This window comes from Pelobates fuscus, chromosome 7 (assembly GCF_036172605.1).
Source record: "Pelobates fuscus isolate aPelFus1 chromosome 7, aPelFus1.pri, whole genome shotgun sequence".
Taxonomy (NCBI): Eukaryota; Metazoa; Chordata; class Amphibia; order Anura; family Pelobatidae; genus Pelobates; species Pelobates fuscus.
Window position 1 is genome coordinate 16,326,213 of NC_086323.1, and position 8,522 is coordinate 16,334,734.

Sequence of the window (8,522 nt, forward strand, 5' to 3'; positions counted from 1 at the left end):
TGGGAGTATTATTGCTGTGGAGCTCTGTTATACACTCAGACACATTACTGGGAGTATTATTGCTGTGTAGTTCTGTTATACACTCAGACACATTACTGGGAGTATTATTGCTGTGGAGCCCTGTTATACACTCAGACACATTACTGGGAGTATTATTGCTGTGGAGCTCTGTTATACACTCAGACACATTACTGGGAGTATTATTATTGTGGAGCAGTGTTATACACTCAGACACATTACTGGGAGTATTATTACTGTGGAGGTCTGTTATACACTCAGACACATTACTGGGAGTATTTTGCTGTAGAGCTCTGTTATACACTCAGACACATTACTGGGAGTATTATTACTGTGGAGCTCTGTTATACACTCAGACACATTACTGGGAGTATTATTACTGTGGAGGTCTGTTATACACTCAGACACATTACTGGGAGTATTTTGCTGTAGAGCTCTGTTATACACTCAGACACATTACTGTGAGTATTTTGCTGTAGAGCTCTGTTATACACTCAGACACATTACTGTGAGCATTATTGCTGTGGAGCTCTGTTATACACTCAGACACATTACTGGGAGTATTATTACTGTGGAGCTCTGTTATACACTCAGTCACATTACTGGGAGTATTATTGCTGTGGAGCTCTGTTATACACCCAGACACATTACTGGGAGTATTATTGCTGTGGAGCTCTGTTATACACTCAGACACATTACTGGGAGTATTATTGCTGTTGAGCTCTGTTATACACTCAGACACATTACTGGGAGCATTATTGCTGTGGAGCAGTGTTATACACTCAGACACATTACTGGCAGATGAACAGGTGGATATCCAGTGTCATATTTTCAATAAAGCATTTTCTTAACCAAAGGAATAAGTGGACCCAGTTGCGTACCCCTTCCCAGCATCCCTAGCTACAGTGTAAGTGCTGTATGACATCATAACATACGCCAATGCGTCGCCATGGGATTTATGGATGAATAATGGTACAATCTCTGTTCACCTTTGCTTCTGTTTAGAAAAATGTCTTAAGTTGACAATTAATGTGGATACAAAAAAACAACCAAAACACAGCTACGACTCCTAATACTCACGTCGCCAATTTCTATTCCTTTGGTTCATCTAAGAAATTACACACTCTGTGCCTTATAAAATATTTGAAATGAGTAATTGGATTTTATTTTATTTGCACAACTGCCGCACCGATTCAAATTTTTTACAGGAATAATTTTACTCAAGAGCACAGACACGTTATAAATTTACACTTTTACATATAATCCTTAAAGGAACATTCCATTGGGGGGGGAGGGGGGGGGGGCGACATTTTTAAAATCACTACGTCCCCAGTCTCTCTGTGATATCCCCGGCTCGATGGATGGTTACCAAATTAGAGAACCGTCCACTAATCTACGAAACAACTGAAAGAGCAAAACGAACAAAAGCCTTTTCTGATTTTCAAATTTCAGAGACTAACATTTTGGGATCAAATTTGGTTAATCCGATTTTATATTTTCAGAATTTTAAGGCGACTTGAAATTTGAAAATTAACAATACTAAACAGATTTTTAACGGAAGAGGGAAGCTAGCCTCCCCAGCTGTCTGATTGATGTTTTTGCAATAATTTCTAAACGTGTCGATTTTCAAATAGAAATCCACAATTTTATAAATTGCATATAAGATGAGACGCTCCTGATACATAAAGCACTTTAGCGACATGTTTTATTGCTTTAAGTTGCAGAGTTGGGCTTTAACGTGAAGAATCAGAGAGGAGGGTCTGGAAGCAAATCTCCAGGTCCAACTCTCTGGCCACAAAATCTCTCAGCTCCTACTCTGCTACCACACTGTGGTACTTTGAATGCACTCAGGGGGAGGGGGCTGCACTCCCGCTTTACAGGAACACCACCAGAGGAGACAAGCAGACACGACAGAACTGGGTCTTGTGTTCAAAAGCATTTCTATCTGCTTTGAAACGCGCAGAGATCAAAAGAAATCAGAGGCATACTGCAGGTGACAGACAGGTCTGCAGCCGTCTCAAACACACACACAGAATTTTCCAGTCTTCTAAGGTTTGTCAAAAAAAATCAATAATGACATCACATATTTTAACAATCACACATACATTTCCCAAGCGTTCTACGGGACACCTGAAAGCCAAACCTATTCCTTAATCCAAGCAAAGCAGGGAATGGGAAAAAGAGACTGACCTTTTATCTCTTTTAACAGTTTAGCTATTTTGGACGGGAACTTGCCATTCTCTCATCAATTATGAAGAATGTCTAGTTTAATAAATAAACCCAAATAAAAGGAAAAATACATGCCCTTGATTTTCTATTTTATTTATTTACTTTAGACATTATTACAGGGCTGTCAACTGGCTGGTGGAACCGACATGCAGTATAAAATAATTCCTAGCCGTTTCAGAGGGGTAAAAACAAGTGTATTCTGGAGTAAATACAAACATACAAAATTAAATGCTGCGCTCAAACTCCCACTACTCCTGGGCGGGAGCTATGACTATAGTACGCATCATGCCCAATACATACAATAAAAATAAAGTTACCTGGGCACTGTCCCAAATCCCTAGGCACTTTTAAACAACTGGAGGGTGTTAGTGTCACTCCAATGGCCATTTAAGTGTAAGCTCACCTGCCACATCAAGGCAAAACCTCTTGTCCTACACTAACAATTCACCTTGCTTCTCTCATCTAAAGGTCCTGGTGGAATCACCGGGCAGGCGGCCGCTCTCCTGCTTGTTATATTGCTGAAGTCACATGTAAAATCCCGCAGATTCACTCCCCCCCCCCCCCCTTTGGGCTGGTGGGGGTTATCTTGGTTCCCGCTGGATTGTGAATCAAGGGTACTTACCTGCTCCAGCTTGGAATGCAACTCATCCTTTCAAGATGGCAACGTCATTTCTTCATCAGAGCACCGAGTTTATTCAACCCATGTAGGATTACAATGACCACACTCGACAGTCTCTAAGGGGCTTAGATGAGATATTCGACTGTTTCTGGGCTTTATTAGAAGCTCGCCAAGCAGTAGGGTCACCTCAGTTACAGAAAGGAGTCTGTAGGAGTGAGAGTCGGGTGGTGAGTGGGCCTCCCTCGGGCTTTCATCCTATTAAAGTGCACGTTCCCCGAGGGCCAACAGGGGTAAAACCCCACTGCATCGTCCGCATGGACAGGGAACCATCTGCAGCCAGCAGAAATCTCCCACCAAGGACTTCTGTCGCTGGGCATTCGGAGAAGGACTTGGATGTTGTGAACAATTCCTATAGACTGTGCGCTTGTTTGAGCAGGGTCCTCTTCAACCTCTCGTTCCTGTACGTTTTCTTGGAATTGTCCTATTTATAGTTACATCCCCTCTCTCATAAAATTTGTAAAGCGCTACGGAGCTGTTGGCGCTATATAAATGGCGAGAATAATAATAATAATTCACATACACCATCGATAGGCCTATAAAGCATTTATTATAGTAAAAGCTGGGTAATGCTTTAGCAAGTAAGCATCAGAATCCAGGAAAACAGATACCTATGCTATTTTAATACATTATTTAACCATCACAGAAAAAATACACTGCAGTTAAAGGACCACTCTAGTGCCAGGAAAACATACTCGTTTTCCTGGCACTAGAGTGCCCTGAGGGTGCCCCCACCCTCAGGGACCCACTCCCGCCGGGCTCTGGGGGGAGGAAGGGGTTAAACTTACCTCTTTCTCCAGCGCCGGGCGGGGAGCTCTACTCCTCCTCCTCTTCTTTCTCGCGACGTCATCGGCTGAATGCGCATGCGCGGCAGGAGCCGCGCTCGCATTCAGCCGGTCGCATAGGAAAGCATTCATAATGCTTTCCTATGGACGCTTGCGTGCTCTCACTGTGATTTTCACAGTGAGAAGCACGCAAGCGCCTCTAGCGGCTGTCAGTGAGACAGCCACTAGAGGCTCTGGAGGCTGGCTTAACCCTCAGAATAAACATAGCAGTTTCTCTGAAACTGCTATGTTTATAAAAAAAAAGGGTAAAAGCTAGCTGGACCTGGCACCCAGACCACTTCATTAAGCTGAAGTGGTCTGGGTGCCAAGAGTGGTCCTTTAATAATTTTACTATGCAAAGTATTACAATCTGTAGAGCTATACGAGATACTGGATCAGTGGCACCATCTAGTGACTATTGCTGGTAGTGCTGGATTTTTTTTTTATTTTACTTTTTAAGATTTATTTATTGTATACATACAAAAAACAACTACAAAACAGAAAGTTGTTAATTACATGATAAAGGAAACTGGTGAATAAGGAAGCTAGTTGTTATCGCGAGTGCGAGTCTGATATGTTATGGAACAAGTTGCACAGTTGTGGTAAAAGCTGAATTGTTGTTAAAGTGGTCGAGTTAAGGATTTTTGGTTTTATTTTTCCAGCTCAGCTTCTGTAACCTACGATTATATATATATATATATTTATTTAAAGTATTTATATTTTGTAAGCAGATAGTTACAAGTTCCAGAATATAGAGCACAGAATTCCGTCTGGGTGTCAATCACTTGTTTTGTGCTCAATAAACAGCTGCAGATCCAAAGCTTATTCAAGTGAGAATTTAAGGTGAATTTTTTGTTTTTTAAATTTAAGGTCAAAATAGTTAGTTCAGCTACTTTAGTAATAACCGTGTTAGAAATGACATTTCATGTAAGGGATGATGGGGGAAGAGTCATGAAAGTCTTGCATACAGTTTTGTGCCTTTTTTTTCTTTTATTTGCTTGGTTTTCAGAGCAAATGACTAAATCTGTGTGTGGAGGGTGTTTTGTTTTATTTCTAACTCTAACCGTCAATTTTAATGTCCGCAACCACATTGGAATTATCGTTCCATTACGTTCAGTCTGAACATTGCAGTTTCTCTCAATGAGATGAAGTGGTCTGGGTGCCTGTAATGTCATTTAATGTATGGTCTGCAGTGGATTCTGAATGAGTGCTGCTATAGGAACTGAGCTCTGTCTGTCACGATTACCAATCACCTGACCAAATATCTACATCGTGAGAAATGCCGAGGTGAAGCAACCTGAATTTGCCTGTGGAATATCCTCATTTAGCATTTCCCACCAGAGCTCTTCACGAATAAGCTTGATCGATCGAAGCCCACCCTTGGCCTCAGTGGCAGAGGGCAGAACGGATGCATTGCAAGAATACATTTAAAAAGTAGATGGCTCACAATGACAAAAACACACACACCTTATTTTCTTCCCCATTTTAAATGAAATCTTATTTAACACTTTACATATTATATATATATATATATATATATATATATATATATATATATATATATATATATATATATATATACACACATCCAACAGCTGTTTTTGATGCCGCTCCCCCATAAAAATTCACACATTTACGTTGAGAAACCCGTCAGAATGAATTATTTTTTTTGTCAATTTGTTTTTATTGTGGCATGAAAATAATACATGACAATTTCTGTACTTCAAAGATAAACAAACCATATTTTGAATAGTAAAGCATGACTTATTGTAGCATATAGGATTTACAGGACAATTACAATACTACGAAAATAAATCACAATTTAAATGTTAATGTAGAACTTCAGGAGGGAATCAGCAGGTACACAGACAACATTAACAGATTTTGAGCAGATAGCAAATAGAATAATCAACTAACAGAAATTAGGGCTAAGCTAAACTCTGGGATAATAGAACACGGACTAATAGTCATTGGTGTGAGAGACTTCTCTGGCATGGTAGAAAACCTTAAAGTTCAAACGGAAACTTAAAAAAAAATAAAAGGAAACTATTGCATCACACGAAGTGGTTAGTGAAGGGACTGTCCCAGTTAACTGACCCCTTGTTGGAAAATACATTTGTACAAAAGGCATATAAGAGGTGACCAGAGCCCCTCGTCGCTCCGTCAACTGGCTTAAAACCTCCATAAAATTCAAGTATGCGCTATCCCGCCTCCAGGTCTGTTTGTTGGAAAAGGCCCCATGCGTTGTGGACAGGGCCCTCCATGCCATGCAATCTATCCAGGATCCAGTGCAAGACATCTTCAGCCTGATATTGCTTCACAATGCTGCTTTCGTTATTTTTGTAAAAAAATTAAATAAAGGCAGCTTTGAAAGTGAGGGTTTGCAGGGGTCGGACGCTCTTGAGCACCTACAGCTTCTATATCACCAAGTCTCCTGTGAGGTGAATTGGAGTGTGCAAATGAGGCTAGTGGTGGTATATCATGTGAAGAAGCACAGAAAGCTGAACTTGCCAACAGTCTCTGCCAGAATGCCAGGCAAATGCCTCGAGGTCTTGCTGTGATCTTAAATGGCACCCAAGGTGTACTTTTTGCATCGGCAATGCATTAACATGGCTATGCCAGGTCAGTATGATGTGGGTCTGAGAGAGTAACCTTTGAGTAGCCAGTGTTGACTGGAATAACCACCACTGGCTCAAAGGTGGGGGGGGGGGAGGGAAAGTGAGCCCAGAAATTAAGAAGCACTACAACGCAGACTGTAAATCCCTTCTATCACTTAGTGTCCTCCAACAGGCCACGGACAAGTCTTTTGTGCAAAACCCCCAACTCGATGCGGAGAATCACTATATCAGAGTGTCAGGGTGTTGAGCAGATTAAAATAGAAATGTTAAACACACTTGTTATTTGGGCTTGATTCACATAAAAATTAGGAGCTTCTCCACCATGGAACCTGCTCGGGCTGCAGTCAGGCCATACTTCCCCGCCCGTTGGTAGGATTCTTTCCAGAAATCACAGAGCATGGTTGGCTAAAACGTAAGAACACATAAGCAGCGTAGACACATCAAATCATAGCTTACTGCTAAACATATATGGTGGTTAGCTACACCATGAATTGTGGATAATCAACAAGGGAATTCTAAATGTCAGAAAGAGGGTGGGAGTATTCCTTACGATATAGTGGCCTACACTTCAGGTAATAAGAAATTACAGTAATTATTGGACTATTTAAACCAGTAAACTCCAGTTTATATTTATTTTCCCTGTAGGTTTATAAATCACAATACAACATTGGTCAATGCAAATATATTACTCCTTTTCCCTTTAAGGACCAAAAAACACAAACTGCTTATAGCGCTGGTTCCTCAGACTTTTTTTTTTTAGCAACCATTTATTTATACAGCAATAAAGATAATAAGTGAATCCAGTGTGATTTAAATACAATGTGTTAAAATTCAGCAATGAGAGGCTTGGCTTGAACAAATTGGAAAAGGCTATTTTTGATTGAAAACTATATATATTTTTTTACCAGTGATTATACACCAGATTTTAAAGAGTAGACGTTTCATTTCATAGCCTGCCCTGAAGCTAAACAATCACACTAGAAGCCTGTACGTGGTATCACTGGCCACAAGAGAATCTGCAAAAAGTGAGCAAAACTTTGGGCATTCATTTACGAAGGGTTAGAAGATAAAGTGGCAGAATCCAAATGCTATAAAAGCCTGCTTTAAAATCTGTTTAGAAACTGGCACAAAGCATCAGCCTCTCACCCCAGCGCTCACACGTGGGCAGCAGGAGATTATAGGGAAGAGTGATGGCAGGTACACATTCTCTACACAACGCTATTACTTTAATGTAGTGATCTGCCCGAGCTGCACACACTCCCACAGCCAAGAATTTGAAGAGGACATGAGAGCTAGACAGGGAGGAAGTAGCCAGCTATCTAGACATTGTTAACAAAACAAAGTGAACAAGTCCTTATAAATAGAGATACATGTTAAAATAATAATAGTGTGTTCCTTTAATGATTCAGTAGATATACACCTGTATTTTCATGTATTTTTTTCCCCTGCATGTTTTCCTTAGGGGTAAATCTAAAATCTGAAAGCTGCAGATGTGCTGTGTGCAGCCTTAGCAAGCTCTCATCTTTTACAGCTAGCCAGTGGAGGCATTCTTGACAGTAAACAGTATATGAAGCAGTCACACTTCTCAGTGGCTTAGTATGGAGAATCCTTACGCCCCCTGCTGGAAATATTACAAACATTTAAATACATGTTACTTTACATGGCTGGCTGACAGATTTATTACCTGGCTGCTACTACACTACACACTCGTAAACATTATGCGGCTTACCCCTTAACACCTGCACCTGAGAAGGCTTGGCAGGACAGTTATAAATGGATTTATTTCGCCTCTTTATAGAATTTAAGTTTGCCCATAGCTGGTTTTATTCCTTCAGTAATATTATATATTAATACCTTTATTATAAAGACACTGTCATAACAAAACAAAATAATAATCACGCAAAATCTGTGGTACCCATTCCAGCCTTGTAGGCAGGGGTGACTGCGCACACCACCACTAATTTATTACACCGACAAGCACATTCCCAACATTATTGTAATATTGACACTGGGGAGGAAATAATTATGCTCTTATTTTTCTTGTTTCTTTAAAAGGGGCCACAGATTTCAAACAGATCTTCACAATATACATATATATTTTTCATTCTCACAAGAAACGAAAACAGGGAGATATTTCAGGAGTAAAACTATGTACAC